Source organism: Narcine bancroftii, chromosome 4, assembly GCF_036971445.1.
Source record: "Narcine bancroftii isolate sNarBan1 chromosome 4, sNarBan1.hap1, whole genome shotgun sequence".
NCBI classification, from domain to species: domain Eukaryota; kingdom Metazoa; phylum Chordata; class Chondrichthyes; order Torpediniformes; family Narcinidae; genus Narcine; species Narcine bancroftii.
The window spans coordinates 262,420,051-262,442,091 of record NC_091472.1 but is presented as its reverse complement, the minus strand read 5'-3'; the positions used below and the strand labels follow the sequence as shown (position 1 = coordinate 262,442,091).

General features: G+C 41.5%; 1 long non-coding RNA gene across 1 annotated transcript in view; it reads right to left on the bottom strand.

Moving 5' to 3' along the window:
* Positions 1 to 22,041, bottom strand: part of LOC138760111 (uncharacterized) — a 153,596-nt gene that overhangs the window by 87,650 nt on the left and 43,905 nt on the right. The window contains exon 2 of the long non-coding RNA XR_011355424.1: positions 17,318 to 17,436. This is a non-coding gene — a long non-coding RNA (uncharacterized lncRNA). The remainder of the gene's footprint in view (positions 1 to 17,317; positions 17,437 to 22,041) is intronic.

The following is a 22,041-nucleotide window of genomic DNA, read 5'->3' as shown; positions in this document are numbered from 1 at the left end:
AGCTTTACTAAGGTCTAAATAGACAACATCCACAGCCTTCTCTTCATCAACCTTTTTCGTAACCCCCTCAAAAAACTCTATAAGGTTTGTTAAGCATAATCTACCCCTGACAAAACCATGCTGACTACTACCTATCAATCCATGTTCTTCAAAATATTTGTAAATGCCATGCCTCAGAACACTTTCCATCAACTTACCCACCACAGACGTCAGACTCACAGGTCTATAATTTCCAGGCATACATTTGGACCCTTTCTTAAACAGTGGAACTACATGAGCCACCCTCCAATCCTCTGGCACTACCCCCGTGGCCAGTGACATCCTAAATATCTCTGTTAATGGCCCCACTATCTGTACACTAGTCTCCCTGAGTGTCCTTGGTAATACTTTGTCTGGACCCGGAGATTTGTCCACCTCCTCGGTTATCTCCTCGGTTATCCTTATATGATTCATGACTCCCCACTATTTTTCTTTACTTCAACTGGTATAATATGTTTTTTTCCCTAATGAATACTGAGGAAAATAAATCATTTAAAATTTCCCCCATCTCCTCTGACTTTTCACATAGCCTGCCCTCCCTATCCTTATATGTCTCTTCCCGGGTGAGGACCTCATCCAGCTCTAGCGTTAAGGGCTGTTGAGGGAGCTGGATTCTTGGACTGAGCGGTTGGCACTGAAAAGAGATTGGAAGTGTTCTGACCATCGGTTGAGGATGGAGATCTTGTCGCTGAGGAGGACTTTGCCGTCTGAGCTGCGTAGCGGGCTTTGGACATGGGGTGAGGGGCTGTACACAGCCTTTAGAGCCTCGTAAAAACCCCTGAAGTCGCCAATGTCCGCGCTGAGCTGGGTTCGTTTGGTGAGGCTAGTCCACCACTCATTTTGGATCTCCCAGAGTTTGCGCTGAAGATGGCTGCATGCGCAATGGAAGGCTCGTTTCTTCTTTGGCCAGGGCGGCTTTGCAAGGTGAGCCTGGTGGGCAGCTCGCTTCTTTGCCAGCAGCTCCTGTATTTCCTGGTTGTTTTCGTCGAACCAGTCCTTGTTTTTCCTGGAGGAGAAGCCCAGTATCTCTTCAGTGGATTGCAGTATGACAGTCTTCAGCTGATCCCAGAGGGTTTCAGGGGACGAGTCCGTGAGGCGGATTGCATCCTCGAGCTGTCCTTTGAGGTTTGCCTGGAAGTTTCCTCTCACTTCGTCTGACTGCAAGTTTCCAACATTGAACCTCTTTCTGGGGGCTTTACTGTTCCTGGACTTTGGCTTGAAGTGAAGGTTGAGCTTGCAGCGAACAAGCCGGTGGTCAGTGTGGCATTCCGCGCTGGGCATGACCCTGGTGTGGAGCGCATCTCAATTGTCTTTTTCTCGCACCAGAACGTAGTCCAGGAGGTGCCAGTGTTTGGATCGGGGATGCATCCAGGTAGTCTTCAGGCTGTCCCTCTGCTGAAAAAGGATGTTTATAATGATAAGCTGCTGTTCTGCGCAGAACTCCAACAGGAGGTGCCTGTTGTCGGTGCACTTGCCGACACCTCACCCTGTACAAAAACAAAGGCTAGAAATCAGACTGCTCAAACTACAGGGGAATCACGCTGCTCTCCATTGCAGGCAAAATCTTCACTAGGATTCTCCTAAATAGAATAATACCTAGTGTCGCCGAAAATGTTCTCCCAGAATTACAGTGCGGCATTCGTGCAAACAGAGGAACTACTGACATGGTCTTTGCCCTCAGACAGCTCCAAGAAAAGTGCAGAGAACAAAACAAAGGACTCTACATCACCTTTGTTGACCTCACCAAAGCCTTCGACACCGTGAGCAGGAAAGGGCTTTGGCAAATTGTAGAGCACGTCGGATGCCCCCCAAAGTTCCTCAACATGGTTATCCAACTGCACGAAAACCAACAAGGTCGGGTCAGATACAGCAATGAGCTCTCTGAACCCTTCTCCATTAACAATGGAGTGAAGCAAGGCTGCGTTCTCGCACCAACCCTCTTTTCAATCTTCTTCAGCATGATGCTGAAACAAGCCATGAAAGACCTCAACAATGAAGACGCTGTTTACATCCGGTACCGCATGGATGGCAGTCTCTTCAATCTGAGGTGCCTGCAAGCTCACACCAAGACACAAGAGCAACTCATCCGTGAACTACTCTTTGCAGACGATGCCGCTTTAGTTGCCCATTCTGAGCCAGCTCTTCAGCGCTTGACATCCTGTTTTGCGGAAACTGCCAAAGTGTTTGGCCTGGAAGTCAGCCTGAAGAAAACTGAGTTCCTCCATCAGCCAGCTCCCCACCATGACTACCAGCCCCCCCACATCTCCATCAGGCACACAAAACTCCAAACGGTCAACCAGTTTACCTATCTCGGCTGCACCATTTCATCGGATGCAAGGATCGACAACGAGATAGACAACAGACTCGACAAGGCAATTAGCGCCTTTGGATGACTACACAAAAGAGTCTGGAAAAACAACCAACTGAAAAACCTCACAAAGATTAGTGTATACAGAGCCGTTGTCATACCCACACTCCTGTTCGGCTCCGAATCATGGGTCCTCTACCGGCATCACCTACGGCTCCTAGAACGCTTCCACCAGCGTTGTCTCCATTTCATCCTCAACATTCATTGGAGCGACTTCCTCACCAACATCGATGTACTCGAGATGGCAGAGGCTGATAGCATCGAATCCATGCCGCTGAAGATCCAACTGCGCTGGGTAGGTCACATCTCCAGAATGGAGGACCATCGCCTTCCCAAGATCGTGTTATATGGCGAGCTCTCCACTGGCCACCGAGACAGAGGTGCACCAAAGAAGAGGTACAAGGACTGTCTAAAGAAATCTCTTGGTGCCTGCCACATTGACCACCGCCAGTGGGCTGATATCGCATTAAACCATGCATCTTGGCGCCTCACAGTTCGGTGGGCAGCAACCTCCTTTGAAGAAGACCGCAGAGCCCACCTCACTGACAAAAGACAAAGGAGGAAAAACCCAACACCCAACCCCAACCAACCAATTTTCCCTTGCAACCGCTGCAACCGTGTCTGCCTGTCCTGTATCGGACTTGTCAGCCACAAACAAGCCTGCAGCTGATGAGGACATTACCCCTCCATAAATCTTTGTCCGTGAAGCCAAGTCAAAGGAAAAGGACCCTCCCTATCTACAAGGAGTCCAATTCTATCCCTCACTATTCTTTTACTTTTAATGTACCTATAGAAACCGCTTGGATTTATTCTTACTCTGCCTGCCAAAGCCTCTTCATGCCTCTTTTTGTCCTTTCAAATTTCTTTCTTAAGATTTTTTTCTACACTCCTTGTAGTCTTCTTTCAATTTCTCATCACCCTGCTGTTTATACCTCTTGCACACCTCCCTCTTTCTCCTAACCAAATTTATAATATTCCTCGAAAACCAAGGCTCCCTATGACTTCCAGCCTTTCCTTTGATCCTCACTGGGACATATCTATTCTGTACTCTCAAAATTTCTTCTTTGAATATTCTCCATTTTTCATTTACACCATTTCCTTAAAAAAATCATGTGCCACTCAATACTCCCCAAATCCATACTTATTCCTTCAAAATTTGCTTTTCTCTAATCCAGAACCTCAACTTTAGGCCCTTCTTTGCTCTTCTCTAAAACTACCCTAAAACTAATAGAGTTGTGATCTCTCGACCCAATTTGTTCTCCAACATTAACCTCAGACACCTGACCTATCTTGTTCCCTAACAGGAGATGCAGTATTACACCGTCCCGAGTCAGTTCCTCTACGTATTGATTAAGAGAACTATCTTGTACACATTTGACAAACTCTAGCCCATCCAGCCCTCTTACTGTATGGATATCCCAATCAATGTGAGGGAAGTTAAAATCTCCCATGATCACTACCTTATGTTTATTTCACATATATGCTATCTGCTTACAAATTTGTTCTTCTAATTTTCTTGGCCCATTTGGTGGTCAATAATACACTCCTATTAGTATCCTCATGCCTCCTGCACCCCTCAATTCCACCCAAACAGCCTCACTGGACGATCCCTCCAAACCATCCTGCCACCTCACGGGAGTAATGTCCTCCTTAACAAGCAGAGCAACTCCTCCCCCTTTTTTACCCCCTGTTCTATCACATCTAAAACATTTTATTCTGGAATATTTAGTTGCCAGTCCTGTCCCTCCTGTAACCAGGATGCCACAACATCATGATTCCAAGTGCCAATCCATGCTCTAAGCTCATCTACCTTGTTCACTATGCTTCTTGCTTTAAAGTACATGCATTTCAGAGAATGACCCTCACATATATTCCCTTTTGTACCTTTTACCTTAACCTCCATCCTTCCTTTGTTATCTTTATCATTCTTAACTAAGTGACCATGCACCCTAGACACTACTCGCAAAATCTGCTCCCCACCCCCCTGCCAAACTAGTTTAAACCCTCCCCACAGCTCTAGCAAATCTGCTTGCCAGGATATTGGTCCCCCTCCAGTTCAAGTGGAGTCTGTCCCTTTTGTACAGGTCCAACTTTCCCCAGAAGAGATCCCAATGATCCAAAAATCTTATCCCCTGCCCCCTGCACCAGCTCTTTAGCCACGCATTCATCCTCCACATCCTCCTATTACTACCCTTTGTAGTGCGTGGCACCAGGAGCAATCCAGAGATTACTACTTTAGAGGTCCTGTTTTTTAACTTCCTGCCTGATTCTAAGTATTCCTGTTTCAGGACCTCATCCCCACTTTTAACTAAGTCATTGGTCCCCACGTGGACCACGACTTCTGGCTGCTCACCTTCCCCTTGCAGAATTCTGTGAACTCGATCAGAACCTTCAGTTCTCATCAATATCATATCACTTATTGATCTTCTGTGGAGATAATAAACAGCAGCTTGAAAAATAAAGGTGAGTTCATTAAATTGATAAATAACCTTTTTTAAACATGATGCTCAATTTCAATTAAATATTTTTATCCTGCCTTGGCAGTTTGCATGACATACATTAACAGTTCATCTTTCATTAGAACATTTTGGAAATCATTTACTTTCCACCCCATAGAATTGGTGACCCATCCCCTGTAACTCTAAATATAACACTATTTCTGAATGATGACTCCCCACTGCCCATTGCTGGCTTGCTTCCATCATTTGAAATCCTAGCAATCCAGAGGGATATTTAATTCCAAAATAAGTCAAGTGACATCCTTCACTGTCGACACCAGATGGTCGGTTCGTGCTAACAGATGTAAAAAGGAGAAATCTGAATATTCCCCCACTGAGTCTTTACCCCAAGGTTAGTCTTCAGGCTCTTCTTAAGGAGGGGTACAGATTGCAAAGTGCATACAAACAAATTATTGAGGCAGATTATACTCCAATATTAAATATTTTAGGTATGTTTTATTTCCTCAGTTGGCATGCTACAAGATTCACAACCTTCAAAGTAAACTTGCTTTATTGTGTGGTCATTTGTACAACAAATTAAGGCAGCAGAAAACAAGGTCATCCAAAATTCTGCTCTGAGTCTCCTGACTCACAGCAATCCCATTCACCCCTGTGCTTTGTGACCTACTGGTTAGGAAATGCCTCAATGTACAGAGTGAAGAAACAGGTTTGAAATGACGTTTAATCTGTCCCTTTCTCCCAGTTAACTGCCAGCCTCATGACTCTGCTAATATGTTCACCCTCTGATCATTAAATAATTTAATCATCCCTCGACTGCCAAGGTCTCAAATTCTTTGTTCTCACTGAACCTCTCTTCCTCACTACTTTGTTTCCTTGTTTAAAGAAGCTTCTTAAAATCTGGCACATTTTAAGCAAGTTAAATTTTGTTCAATAATATACCTTGTAAATATTGCAGTAGTTTATTTAACAAGGTAGTTCATGGGAAACAAGTAGGTGTGAGGCATCTGGATTTAAAATGCATTTGATAAAGTATCTCATGAAAAAATTGGATTGGGTGCAACATATGAGATCAGAAGACAGATTACAGATTGGAAATCAAATACATTAATTGTCTGGTGTCAGAGGAATCAGTGCTGGATCTGTAGTTACTTATTATTAAAATTAATGGTTTAAATGTAATGACAGTGTGTCACATCTCAAGATTTGTTTATGATGCAAAGTGTGAAGGGAAATTGAACTCTGAGGGGGATGTGAGGAGTTTGAGAGAGGTATATACTAGTTAATCAAGTGGAGAAGAATGATGCGGATTCAATATTAATGTGGTGACTGTGAGGATGTGTAATTTGGTGGGGAAAATGGGAAATTATTGTTCAAGGGTTGAAAGATCGGCAAATGTTAATACACAGAGAGAATCCTCTGTGTGTTAACATTTCTGATTTTTCAACCCTGAGACATGAAACTACAGAGAAATCAAGGAAAACTGAGATGATGGAAATCCAAAGTAAAAGCAGATCATGGTGGTAGCTGCCAGTATGTCAGATTTACAATTCTGACAAAGGTCCTTAACCTGAAACATTAAATCTGTTCTTCATTCTGCAGATGATCAGTTAAATTTTCCAGCTTTTTCTGTTTATTAAAAAATTATTTTAAGGGCTTGCAGAAAACAATTAGTACAAATGGTACATTATCTTTTTCTGCAAGAGAATTGAAGTACAATGTCAAGGAACTATTGAAGAGAGGTGCAATGTTTAAAAGAAAAGGGTGGTAGAGTTTTTTTAAAAAGGAGAGTGGTAGGTGTTTGGAAAATGTTGCGGCCATAATGGTAGAAGTTGTCATGTTAGTAGTATTTAAGAAATGTTTTTAGATCAACATATCACTATACAGGGATAGAGCACTGAGGATCATGTGGAGGCAGAAGAGATTTAGTTTAATTTGGTATCATTTATGGCACAGATATCATGGGATGAATTGCATGTTAGTATGCTGCACTGTTTGATGCTTTATGTTTCAAATCCTTGTTAAGAGTATTGAAGGGTTGAGACCTCATTTGGAAACATGGTCTTTATACTTGCCTTGGAGTCAGGATGGTTTAGGTTCACAAGACTGATTCCTAAGATGAGGGAACTGTTCTATGAGAAAACATTAAGAAAGACTTGCCTTGGCTAATTGCACTTAGAAGATAGTGGATCTCACAGAGTCATAATCAATTCCTTGAGGAATTGACATAATAGATGTTGAGGAAAACAAACCTTAGCAGGGCAAACAGCGAACTTTATACAGCAAAGATAAAGTTTGGGTGAAAGAGATCAAAGTTGGGAATATATAATGGATCAATGTGGAGATCAGGTGATAGACAGTAACAGGGGGTAGGAAGAGAACAAATCTAAGAGGAAATCAGCAGATAAAAATAGAGTTTACAATAATACAACATAAAACTGAAGGATCTATGCAAATATACATTGCAGTTGAATCAAAATAGATTGAGGGGTGATTTGATATAGATATTTAAAATTATGAGGTGGACAGATAGAGTCTGATCAATATAAAAGATGACTGACTGGCACCTGAATATTGCAGAGTACCTAACACTTAAGAAATCAGGGAGCTAGGAAATAGAGAGGGATAATCTAAACAGAGGAAATAAGGATGTTTTGGGTGGAGGTAAGAAACAGTAAAGGAAAAAAAGACACAAAGAAATAGTGTACAGGCTGATTAAGTAACGATACCATAGGACAGGGTATGGATGATGAAAATGGGAGATTGTTAGCAAGCTGTGGCTAATATAACATGAGATTTCTATCTACATAAAGACTGGGTAAAACAAGCAAATGGGCAAGGAGTTTCATTGCACCACATAAACTGCTGCCAACCGAAAAACTGCATAATATTATACAATGAAATATGAATTAAATCTCTGCATTTCAGGCATAGCATTAGTATCATGGTACATCTGGAGATTACATATGGAACAATGAAATTATTCATGAGAAAGAACAATCATAAAATGATTGACTTACGTTTAGTATGAGGAAGGGAAGAATAGGTCTAAGATGGATAAATTAAACTTCAGAAGTACAATTATGATGGCATGAAATCGGAACTCACTACGGTGAATTAGCAAATAAGGTTAAAGGAACAGTCAATCGAGATGCAGTGACATTTAAGGGGGTCCTTCAGAATATACAGAACAGGTACATTCTAATGAGAAATAAAAATTCCATGGATGAATTCAAAATCTGAAGTTAATGAACAATATTAAAGGAAGTATGAGATTAAAAAACCATTTAATTGCTCAATGATGAATGGTATGTGAACAGATAGAATAATAAAAAAAAAGGAAAGAATGACAAGTTAGCAATAAATGTAAAATCATATAAAAAAGTATATAAGAGGGTGGCATGGTCAGAACAGCAGTTACAACACTAGCAATTGGGACCAGGGTTTGAATCCCATGCTGTCAATAAGGAGTTTGTGCCTTCACCCTGTGCCTGCATCGCTTTTCTCTGGTTTTCTCCCACCATTCAAAAAATGTACTGGGGTTGTAGGTCAATTGGGCAGCATGGGCTCACGGGCCAAAAGGGTCTGTTACCATGCTGTTTGTATGTCTAAAAATATTCAAAATAAGAGGAAGTTGAATTGTGGAAAATAAGGAGATAAAAGATGTGTTGAACAGGCATCTTGAAGCAGTAAAAAGGATTCAAGTACCATTCTAGAAATAGCTATAAATTAGGAATTAAAAGGGAGGGGGTATCTTGGGAAAATTACAAGCACTGAAGATTATTTTAAATGTCCATGAAGTGTTCTTCACAGAAGTAAATCTTCTATCACTACTTGACTCTCCTGTGTTAATTATATAACAATTACAGCACAGAAACAGGCCAGTTCAGCCCTTCTAGTCTATACCGAATACCTTCTCCCACCTACTCCCATTGTCCTACACCCGGCCCATAACCCTCCACACCTCTCTCGTCCATATACCTATCCAACTTTTCCTTAAAAATTAAAATTGAATCTGCATCTACCTCTTCAGCAGGAAGTTCATTCAACATTCCCACCACCCTCTGAGTGAAGAAATTCTCACTCATGTTTCCCCTAAATTTTCCCCCTTTAATCTCAATCCATGTCTCCCCCACTCTCAATGGAAAAAAACCTATCAACATTGACTCTATCTGTCCACCTCATAATTTTAAATACCTACATCAAATCACCCCTCAATCTTCTATGCTCCAGGGAATAAAATCCCAGCCTGCTCAACTTTTCCCTGTTACTCAAACCCTGAAACCCAGGCAACATTCTTGTAAATCTCCTCTGCACTCTCTCTATTGTGTTTATATCCTTCCTATAATTCAGCCATAAAAACTGCACACAATATTCCAAATTTGGCCTCACCAACGTGACATCCTAATTCCTGTATTCAATATTCTGATTTATGAAGGCCAACATGCCAAAAGTTTTCTTCATCCATGATATCTACATGTGACTCAGCTTTCAGAGAATTATGTACCAGAATTCCTAAATCCCTTTGTTCTACTCCACTCCTCAACTACCTACCATTTAACATGTATGACCTTTGCTGATTAGTCCTATCATGGTCTTCCCATGGTTATGCATTTCAATGTTATTGACTTATACAGTGAAACCCTATTATAACTCAATCGTATGGATCCATAACATTTCATTGCAAACAATGCAGTGTTGTGCTAAATTGGGGTTTCACTGTATTTCCCTGTTTAATTTGCATATCTACATCATTTCCATTTCTCCTTTTCGTGGAACATCCCGTTTTTCTGTCTGCATTTTAAATCAATCTGGGAGCCCGATGGCCCTGCTACTGCCGAGAACCCAATGCCTCCACTCCTGCTGGGAGCCCGACGCTCAAGTCCAATGACTCATTGCGTTATATTCCAATTCACATTAAATCAGGGCATGTAAAATTGGGGTCGCACTGTAAGTACCTTCTGAGATGACCAAGTAAATGTACTCAGTACAGGGGGGACTTTGTGGAATGGTCACTAAACTCTGGTCTTGCCGGTAACATCTACATCCCACAAATGAAGATGAAATCTAGGTCTATATTATAAGTAAGTAGGTTAGCTCAGAGTGTAGACATCCTTCTTTACATGCTTTTTTTTTAAGAAGTCTGGGAGATTTGGCAGGTTGTTGAATATTCTATCAAACTTCTACAGGAGCACTATGGAAAGTACAAGGACAGGTTGTGCCACAGCCTAGTTTGGTCATTTATGTGCCTAGGAATGCAGAAGGCTGGAGGGAAGTAAACATAGCCAGGACCGTCAGAGGCTTCAACTTCCCATCCATTGAATTCATCTGTGAGGCATTGTCTCAAGAAGGCAGCCAACATTTATAAAGAATCCCCACTACCCTGATCACAACCTCTTCTCAAGGATCCCTTCAGGTAGAAGGTACAGAAAGCAGAAGATCAGTTCCTCCAGGTTCAAGGGCAGTTTCTTTCCAACAGCTTTCAGGCTCTTGTTGCATAAATCATGGACTGTTCTGATGTCATTAAAGGACTACCTACACTATTGTAATGCCACATTTTTTCTTGTACTATGGAAACTGTGAATATTTATTAGATATCCATTTTTCTACTTATTATCTCTTCAGTTTAATTTAATATATACTATTGTAATTTTCTTGAACAAAGTACCTGTTCAGCTGCAGCAAGTAAGAATTTCAACACATATGTACATTATACCTTCTTTGGCTTGGCTTCGCGGACGAAGATTTATGGAGGGGGTAAATGTCCACGTCAGCTGCAGGCTCGTTTGTGGCTGACAAGTCCGATGCGGGACAGGCAGACACAGTTGCAGCGGTTGCAGGGGAAAATTGGTTGGTTGGGGTTGGGTGTTGGGTTTTCCTCCTTTGTCTTTTGTCAGTGAGGTGGGCTCTGCGGTCTTCTTCAAAGAAGGTTTCTGCCCGCCGAACAGTGAGGCGCCAAGATGTACGGTTTGAGGCGATATCAGCCCACTGGCGGTGGTCAATGTGGCAGGCACCAAGAGATTTCTTTAGGCAGTCCTTGTACCTCTTCTTTGGTGCACCTCTGTCACGGTGGCCAGTGGAGAGCTCGCCATATAACACGATCTTGGGAAGGCGATGGTCCTCCATTCTGGAGACGTGACCCACCCCAGCGCAGCTGGATCTTCAGCAGTGAGGACTCGATGCTGTCGGCCTCTGCCTTCTCGAGTGCTTCGATGTTAGGGATGAAGGCGCTCCAATGAATGTTGAGGATGGAGCGGAGACAACGCTGGTGGAAGCGTTCTAGGAGCCGTAGGTGATGCCGGTAGAGGACCCATGATTCGGAGCCGAACAGGAGTGTGGGTATGACAACGGCTCTGTATACGCTTATCTTTGTGAGGTTTTTCAGTTGGTTGTTTTTCCAGACTCTTTTGTGTAGTCTTCCAAAGGCTCTATTTGCCTTGGTGAGTCTGTTGTCTATCTCGTTGTCGATCCTTGCATCTGAAGAAATGGTGCAGCCGAGATAGGTAAACTGGTTGACCGTTTTGAGTTTTGTGTGCCCGTTGGAGATGTGGGGGGACTGGTCGGGAGCTGGCTGATGGAGGACCTCCGTTTTCTTCAGGCTGACTTCCAGGCCAAACATTTTGGCAGTTTCCGCAAAACAGGACGTCAAGTGCTGAAGAGCTGGCTCTGAATGGGAAACTAAAGCGGCATCGTCTGCAAAGAGTAGTTCACGGACAAGTTTCTCTTGTGTCTTGGTGTGAGCTTGCAGGCGCCTCAGATTGAAGAGACTGCCATCCGTGCGGTACCGGATGTAAACAGCGTCTTCATTGTTGAGGTCTTTCATGGCTTGTTTCAGCATCATGCTGAAGAAGATTGAAAAGAGGGTTGGTGCGAGAACACAGCCTTGCTTCACGCCATTGTTAATGGAGAAGGATTCAGAGAGCTCATTGCTGTATCTGACCCGACCTTGTTGGTTTTCGTGCAGTTGGATAACCATGTTGAGGAACTTTGGGGTGCATCCGATGCGCTCTAGTATTTGCCAAAGCCCTTTCTTGCTCACGGTGTCGAAGGCTTTGGTGAGGTCGACAAAGGTGATGTAGAGTCCTTTGTTTTGTTCTCTGCACTTTTCTTGGAGCTGTCTGAGGGCAAAGACCATGTCAGTAGTTCCTCTGTTTGCGCGAAAGCCGCACTGTGATTCTGGGAGAATATTCTCGGCGAAACTAGGTATTATTCTATTTAGGAGAATTCTAGCGAAGATGTTGCCTGCAATGGAGAGCAGCGTGGATATGAAAATACCCTCATTCAATACTGTGGAGCGACTTAATTAATTTGCAGAGTTAGTGATATAGGAAGAAGATATGAAGGAAATGTGATCTCTGGAATTGATGGATTCCAAGAACATGGTGGGCAATCATGATTATAAATATTTCTTTGTGTGGCAGGTAAATGCAGAAAGGGAATGATTGGATCATATATCCATTTCCATGTCACAATGCATTATTTTAATAGAAGTATACTGTGGTTTATAGAGTCAATAACATTTGCATCTGACCTTTTTTAAGCCTGTGAAAAATGTTAAGTTTGTCTTTTTAATTGTTTCTTAACAGTGTTTTCACTGGTATGTTGGAAGTGATAATGTCAGCATTAATGAATTGTTTTATATGGAGCTGATTAAAAAAACAACACAGTTAGATAAATTGCACACGACTCGAGTGACCCACATTTTCATTCTGAGAGCTTATGTTGAAGGCTTGAGTGTTTGCAAATATTCGGGTAGCTATTTTTCAATGATATCTTATCAGTATTTGTGTACTTTTACTGTGAATGGGCAACTCTGTTAAAGCTAGCTTTGCAGTGAATCCCATGTTATATCCAGATCAATTAGTGGTGAATGAGTCAATCGAGAGCCATATAAAAATTATCAAAGGCTTCCAATGGAACTATATGAATTAGATTTATAAATGGCTCATCTCCAATCGCAAGATGTTTAGTCAATATTTCCTTTGTTCAATTCAGTGAATGATAATTATAGCTAATCATAGCTTCTTTTAAAGTTTGCTTTTAGACAGCAGGACTGCTTAGAAATAAATTATATTTTTGAATCCATTGAACAAAATTAGCACCTAAGGGTTTTTATTCAATGAATTATTTAAGTTTATAAATATAAAAAAAACATACATTAATTGTACCTATAGTGTGGCATTTTGAACATTATTTAAGATAATGCTTCTATATTTGAATGATCCTAATGTTAAACATTTTTTATCTGATGATATTACTTTAATAGGCTGAGTAAATGGGGACAAATTTATTTTTGATTTGTAGTGTAAAATCATTTGTAATATATTGGATAAATTCTGCAACTTTGATTTCATTCTTTTCAATGGAGTCATAAAGTTGGACAGCACAGAAGCAGACCTTTCAGCCCACTCCCTCAATGCTGACCATTACACTTACCAATACTAAGCCCATTTACCCACCGTTGGTTTGTAACCTTCTATGTGTTTTTGTCAGATATACAGTACTGTAACAGGCCAATTCAACCCTACAAGTCCTTGCCGCCCAATTTACACCCCATTAACCAACACCCTGGTATGTTTTGAAGTATAGGAGGAAACTGGAGCCCTATCGAAACCCACATAGACACAGGGATAACTTACAAACTACCTACAGACAGTGCAGGAATCAAACCTAGACCCAGTCCTGATCGTTGGTTCTGTAAAGGTGTTGTTTTAACCGTACTGCTGCTTGGCTAGTCAAATTCTTGTCAAGATGCTTCTTAAAAAGAAGATTCTTGGAGAAAGTTATGAGAACACAAACCGCTCCTCATTAAGAGCTCAATAGTGTATAGGGTCAAGAACATTAAATTCCTGGCTGTCAATATCTCTGAGGAACTTCCATGGAGCCTCCATGTCAATGCAATAATAAAGAATGCTCGTCAGTGGCTACATTGAGGTGTTTGAGGAGAATCGGTATGTAACCAAAGACTCTTGAAAACTTCTACAGGTGTAGAAGTGGCTAGTTGCATCGCTATCTGGTGAGGAGGTGCCAACACTCAGTACAAGAAAATTCTCCAGAGGGTTGTTAACTTGGCATGCGACACATAACCATATAACCGTTTATAGCATAGAAACAGGTCATGTCGGCCCTTTGAGTCAGCGCCGATTCACTTGAACAACTCCACCAGCTTCCCCCTCCCACTCTCTGCCATAACCCTCCAACCCCCTCCACATCCATGTACACATCAAACCTTGTCTTAAATGACAGAAGGGATCCTGCCGCAAACTATTTCTTTTGGAAGATCATTCCATTCTGCACACACTCGCTGAGTGAAAAAGTATCCTCTAATATTTCTCCTAAAGTTGTTCCCCTAATCCTTAACTCATGCTCTCTTGTTCCAACCTCCCCTGGCCTCTGAGGAAAGAGACTATTAATGTCTAGTCTATCTATTCCTTTCATAACTTTAAATACCTCTATCAAATCCCCTCTCAGCTGTCTGCGTTCCAATGAAAAAAGTCCCAGTCTCCTTAATCTTTCCCTGTAATCTAGATGCTGTAAGTCAGGCAACATCCTTGTAAATCTTCTCTGCACTCTCTCCACCTTATCAATATCCTTTCTATAATTTGGAGACGAGAACTGAGCACAGTACTCCAAACCTGGCCTCACCAATGCCTTAAACAATCACAGCGTCACTTCCCAGCTCCTATACTATGATTTATGAAGGCCAGAATTCCAAATGCCTTCTTAACCACCCTGTCTACATGGGAATCCACCTTCAATGATCTCTGTACCATAACCCTCAGGTCCCTTTGTTCCTCTGCATACCTCAATGCCCTCCGCTTAACTGTAATATGTCCTATTCTGGTTATTTTTACCGAAATGCAGCACCTCGCACTTGTCTACATTAAATTCCATCTGCCATCTTTCAGCCCACTCTTCCAAACAAACCAAATCCTTCTGTAATCCAAGAAAACCTTCCTCACTATGCACCTCTCCCCCTATTTTTATATCATCTGCATATTTTCTTACCCAGTTAACCACATCCTCCTCCAAATCATCAATATAAATGATAAACAACAAGGGACCCAGCACCGATCCCTGAGGCACCCCTCTTGTCACAGGCTTCCAACCTGACAGAGAGTTGTCCACCATGACTCTCTGCTGTCTATATTCCAGCCATCTCTGAACCCATGTCACAATCTCTCTACTAATCCCTAGTGACTGAACCTTCCTTATTAATCCTCCATGCAGAACCTTATCAAAAGCCTTACTAAAATCCACATTTTTTTGTCACCTCCTCAAAAAACTCAACAAGGTTCGTCAAACATGACTTTCCCTTTACAAACCCATGCTGGGTGCCCTTAATCAATCCCTGCCTATCCAGATATGCATATATATTATCTCGAAGAATACCCTCGATAACTTTCCCCACCACCGAAGTCAAACTTATGAGCTGATAATTACCTGACCTGCTCCTTATGCATTTCATAAACAATGGAACAACATTTGCAACCCTCCAATCCCATGGAACCACACCCTTCTCCAGAGATCTTTGAAAAATCACTGTTAGATCCCTGCTATTTTCTCCCTGACCTCCCTTAACGTCCTGGGAAAAATCCCATCAGGACCAGAAAGCTTATCCACCTTTATTGACCCTAGAAGTTCCAAAACCCTCACTTTACTAATCCCTATCCTCTTTATGACTAAGCCATTTGCCTCACTTATCTCATATAGCTCAATGTCCCTTATCCTCATGAATACAGATGAGAAAAAATTGTTCAATATTTCTCCCATCTCATATGGTTCCTCACATAGTCCACTGGTCCCATCATCCAGTGGACCAACTCTATCCTTAACCTTCCTTTTACTGTTCATGTATCTGTACCTTAGGATTCACTTTTTTCCTTATTAGCTATGTATCTGTACCTTAGGATTCACTTTTACCTTAGGATTCACTTTTACCTTATTAGCTATGGACTCCTCATACCTTCTTTTTGCCTTTCTAATTTCCCTCTTAAGGTTCTTCCTACAATCTAAGTAACGTTCATACATCACCACAATCCCGTTTCTTACATTTAGCATAGGCCCCTCTCTTGAAAACCTTGGCTCCCTTGAATCTTTTGTCTTGCCTTTTGGCCAGACTGGAACATAAATATCCTGTTCTCTCAAAATCTCATCCCTAAATGCCCTCCAATTTTCTTCTACATTTTTTCCGGCAAAAAGATCAGCCCACACAACTCTCTGCAAATCCCTTCTCATTTCTTCAAATCTGGCCTTTCCCCACTCGAAGACCTTCAATTTTGGACCCGATCTATCCCTTTCCATAATTAAGCTAAAGCTAATGGACGCATGATCAATGGATCCAAAGTTCTCTCCAATGCTCACCTCCATCACCTGCCCTATTTCATTTCCAAACAACAGATCTAACACTGCTCCCTGTCTAGTGGGCATTTTAACATATTGTTGCAAAAAGCAATTCTGAACACATTGTATAAATACTAAGCCATCCTGCCCTCTTATTGACTGTGTTTTCCAATCTATGTGTAGAAAATTGAAATCCCCAACCAATACCACCTATTTCTACTACACATCCCAGCTATTTCCTGGCCCATTTGCTCTTCTAGTTCCATTTCCCCATTTGGAGGCCTATAATATACCTCTATAATAGTAACCTCGCCCTTCTTATTTTTTAGTTCTACCCACACTGCCTCCCTCGATGAGCCCTCCAGTCTATCTTGCCTCAGCACCACTGTAATATCCTCCCTGACAAGTAATGCCACACCTCCCCCTCTTACTCCACCAACTCTATCACATTTAAAGCAGTGAAATCCGGAATATTTAACTGCCAGTCACAACCCTCCTTCGACCACATCTCGCTAATGGCCACAACATCATAATGCCACGCGTCAATCCACACCTTTAGCTCATCCAACTTCCTTACAACACTCCTTGCGTTAAAATAAATACATCTCAGGAATCTCCCACATCCTACCTTCTGCCTATCATCCTCTCTACCATTCTGACATTTGTCATTATAGCATCTTTTTATTACTTCCTGCTGTTCCTCCCTTAAATCATTTAAATATGCCTCTTTCCTTTGCCTACAAACCCTCTCCCTGCTGTCCTGCCTAACTTGAATCCCTGTCCCCAACCATCACAGGAATCAGACCGCACTCTATCAAGGCAGTGTTTTGTGATAGCAGGCTCTATCTTCAAGGGCTGCCACCACCCTTTCCATTCTGCTACCACCAGAAAAAAGGTACCTGAAGGTGCCTGAAGATGACCACTCAGCGGCACAAGGACAGCATCTTCCCCACTGCCATCATATTCCTGGATGCTTGATATATTCCCATGATCTACAATTGCTGAAATATCTTTCGTCCCCATTCCAGAAACACTGCAGTGGGACCCCAATAAGAATTGACTGAGCATTCCAATTTACTCTCCATTAATTTCATGTGATTAGGTGACTCACCTTTTAATGGGCAGGCATTTTCAATATCTTTCTCGACTGATTTGAAGAATGCTCTGATAATTCTCGCTCAGGTTGCATATTCAGGTAATTTCTGAGATATAATTGTATTTCTTGTTGCTCTGAATGGGTAATAACAATCAATCAAAAATACTGGCAAAGTCACCAATGGTAAAAAAAAAATCATTATTGTCACATTTTTATATGCAATGGACCCTATTACATTCTTATGCCTTGATCATAAACTTTTTGATAAGTGTGTCATTGAATCTATTATTATGTTAGAATGCAAATCACTCTTCTGGCCTCTGGTATCAGACCTATTTACCAGAGAATAATTGACATTTTATTTTACAGGGATGAAAGTTATACACTATTGGAAATGGATTCCCAGACTGGTTACTTCACATAGAATATTACAGCACAGTATAGGACTTTTGGCTCATAATATTATGGCGACCTTTATAGATCTACTCAGCAGTCTAAACTTTCCCTACTTCACTCCCATAACCCTTCATTTTTCTTACATCCATGATCCTATCCAAGAGACATTGAACATCTCTATTTTACCAGCCTCCACCACTACCTCCAGTAATGCATTCCAGCCTTTAATTGAATAAAATCTCATGTCACTCTTTCCACTGCTACTGAATTTAGATCAAGTAAAACAGAAGTTGCTGCTTCAGTTATGAGTTCGGAGTGACTGATTATGATCCAATCTTACCCATATTAAAATAGTCTAGGGGTGCATAATATTCCTTAATTCTTCCATACAAAGTTATCCCTAAACTCCATGACCTTGGAGTCAGTATTTATTTCTGTAATTATATTCATGACTTGCTATCTGCACATTGCAATCAGTGAGGATGGGAGACAGCACCCTCTCCCCTCAAGGTTGAGCACTCAGCCTCATACTCGACTCCCTGTTCAATCATGACTGTGTGACCAAACACCGCTCCAACTTCATCAATGACACCACCATTTTTATCAACGTCACCAGAACAACAACCTTTTCCTCAAATATCACCAGGACCATAGAGCTGGATGTAGACTTCCAGAAGGGGGGCAAGGTTCACTTCTGGGTCTGTATCCACAGTAAAGTGGTGGAGATAACAGACAGCTTTCAGATCCAAGGAGTAAACATCTAATCCAATTCCACTATTACAATGACCACCAGTAGTTTTGCTTCAGAAACCTGAGAAAATTTGGCATGTCACCAGCATCCGTTGACAACCATTGAAAGTATACTTAAAGAAAGGTTAAATATATTTTAACATAATATGGGAAATAAGGGATACGAGGAAAAAGACAGGTAGATGGAGATGAGCCTATCATCAGATCAGCCATTGAATGATGGAGAAGGCTTGATGGGCCAGATGACCTACTCCTGCTCCTATTTCTTATGTTCTTACTTCTATTTGTTTTTTTCCTTCTGCTTTAAGTTAATTATACTAAAATTGTTGTTAGTATGTTCCATATACTATATATTGGAAGCTTCATCAAGTAAGACTTTCATTGCATCTGTTCATTGTACTTATGCGTATGACAATAAACTCAATTGATTGATTGATTCATTCAGTCAGTCATTTTTTTTTCAAATTGGCACCATAGTACTTGTATATCCTTCAGTCTAGTACATAAAACATAGAACAATACAGCACATGATGTTTTGCTGAACTATATTAACCTATTCCATTGTCACTATAACCATTCCCAACCTTACAGCCCAAAACCTGCCATATTTCTTACATTTATGTGTCTATCTAAGAGCATTAGCAATGTTTATCTTATGCCAACTTCTACCACCACCCATGTCAATGTATTTCAGACACCCACCACTTTCTCTGTACAAATATACCTCTGATGTCTCCCCTAAAATTTCCTCCACTATGTTAAACAGATGTCCTCTGGAATTAACCATTGCTGCCCTTGAGAAAAAGGTGATTGCTGCCAACCCTTTCTATGCCTCTCATAGTCTTATGCACCTTTATTAAGTTGCCTTTTATCTTCTGTCATTCTAAAGAGAAAAGCCCTACTTGTCACTTTTTCTTTGTATGACATATTCTCCAATCCAAGCAACATCCTGGTAAATATTCTCTGTACCTTCCTTAAAGCTTCCCTGTCCTTCCTAAAATCAGGTGGTCAGAGCTGAACTAAGTGTACTGCAATTGATGCTAACAATGTCTTCAGCACCTTGGAGAGTCCACTCGTAGAATCGGTGACCAATTCAGAGGTCATCTCTATTCAGTCAAGTGGCTCTCTTTATTTCTCCATTCTGCTCCCATACTGACATATCTGCCTGTGATCTTTTGACTGTTCTAACAAGGTCTCATGAGTCAACTGCATAAATTGCAGCGTTCAGGTTTCAAAATGAATTTCAACAATTTGGGGTAATTTAATGTTTCTGCTTCTATCAGAAATGACCAGTTCAGTTGAAGGTTTGGTACCTTTGACAAGGTGCTGCCTGTTAGACTGGTTTGGAATGTCAGATCACCTAGGATCCAGGATGCATACAAAATTGACTTGATGGTAGGAGACAGAGGGTTGTAGTGGAGGCTTGGTAAACAGATTAGAAGCCTGTTACCCATGTGTGCCACAGAGATTTATGCTGAGTCCACTGTTGCTTGTCATCTATAACTTAAATGACAACATAATCAACATGATTAAATTTGCAGAAAGCACCAAAATTGGTGGTATAGTGGACAGTGAGGATGGTTATCTATGATTACAACAGAATCTAGATGAACAGGGAAAATGATCGAGGTATGGTGGATGAAATTGGACCCAGGAAAGAGTGAGGTGTTGCATTTTGGTATGTTAAATCATGGCAGAAATTACATGGTGAATGGAAGGGCCCTGTCTGGTGTTGCAAAACAAAGAGACTTGGGGTACAGTTCCATGCAGGTGGAAACGCATGTACTGTTTATAAGGTGATGAATTCTATTGTAAGCTTTTCAAAGCACCGGTTTTCTTGATTATTATTAACTCAAAAATATCTGCTTCCAAGTGACCACAATGTCAGCAAAAACAACTTACTCTACTGAACACAAAGATAATTTCAGATTTGCTGTATCGTGTAGGAAGTTGGAGAAACATTAAATTAATTTTTATTGAATTTAGCATGTTTAATTGCCTAATGATGTGGATAGTTTGTGTTAGTTCAACTGTCCTAAAAATGTTTTGCTGCTGATTTTCAATTGTACTTAGCATCTGATGCCTCTCATGTCAGGATCCAACAATAGTCGGCTAGCATTGATGGATTCCAGTTACCCTGAGACCACTTTTCCATTGTCACAATGTCCTGGTGAAACATTTTACCATGTTTGCCACTGATTGCACCAAGATCAGCAGGGAAGAAGTCCAAATGTAAATGCAGAAAATAATCTTTCAATGACATGTTGAACCTCTTGTTATGCTTGAAGTATGTCAGGAAATCACAGAAATAGGTTATACCTAAAAAGCAGTATGAGATAAAATAGAAACATAGAAACATAAAAGATAGGAGCAGGAGTAGGTCATTCGACCCTTCAAGCCTGCTCCGCCATTCAACGAGATCATGGCTGATCTTAAAGTTCAGTACCCCGTCCCCGCCTTCTCTCCGTAACCTTTAATACCCTTATACTGAAGAAATATATCTAATTCCCTCTTAAATATATTTAATGAACCTGCCTCTACTGCCCTCTGTGGCAATGAATGCCACAGATTCACCACCCTCTGGGTATAGAAATTCCTCCTCATCTCGGTCCTAAATGGTTTGCCTATTATCCTCAAACCATGGCCCCGGGTTCTGGATTTTCCCATCATTGGAAACATCCCATCTGCATCCATTCTGTCCAGTCCTGCCAGAATTTTATATGTCTCTATGAGATCCCCTCTCAATCTTCTAAACTCCAGCGAGTACAATCCCAATTTGCGCAATTTTTCCTCATAAGTCATTCCTGCCATTCCAGGTATCAGCCTGGTGAATCGCCTCTGCACTCCCTCCATTGCAAGAACATCCTTCCTTAGATAAGGTGACCAAAACTGCACACAATACTCCAGGTGTGGTTTCACCAAGGCTCTGTACAGCTGCAGTAAGGTATCCTTGTTCCTAGACTCAAACCCTCTTGATATGAAGGCCAACATACCATTTGCCTTTTTAACCGCCTGCTGTACCTGCATGCTCGCCTTCAGAGACTGATGTACAAGTACCCCTAGGTCTCTCTGCACTTCCCCATCTCTTAATCTATTGCCATTCAAATAGTAATCTGCCCTCCGGTTTGTATTACCAAAGTGGATAACCTCACATTTATCCACATTGTAGTGCATTTGCCATGTATCTGCCCAGTCCCTCAATTTATCCAAATCACACTGGAGCTTCCTGACCCCCTCTTCTGTGCACACAACCCATCCTAGCTTAGTGTCATCTGCAAATTTGGAGATATTACATCCAATCCCCTCATCCAGATCATTAATGTAAATTGTGAACAGCTGGGGTCCCAGTACAGATCCCTGTAGTACCCGACTGATCACCGCCTGCCACTCAGAAAACGAGCCATTTATCCCAACTCTCTGTCATCAGATGCTAATCCACATCAATACTTTTCCCCCAATCCCATAGCCTTGATTTTGGAAGCCAGTCGTTTATGCGGAACCTTATCGAAGGCCTTTCGGAAGTCCAGGTACACCACATCCACTGGCTCTCCCCCATCTGTTTTACCTGTCACCATCTCAAAGAATTCCAATAG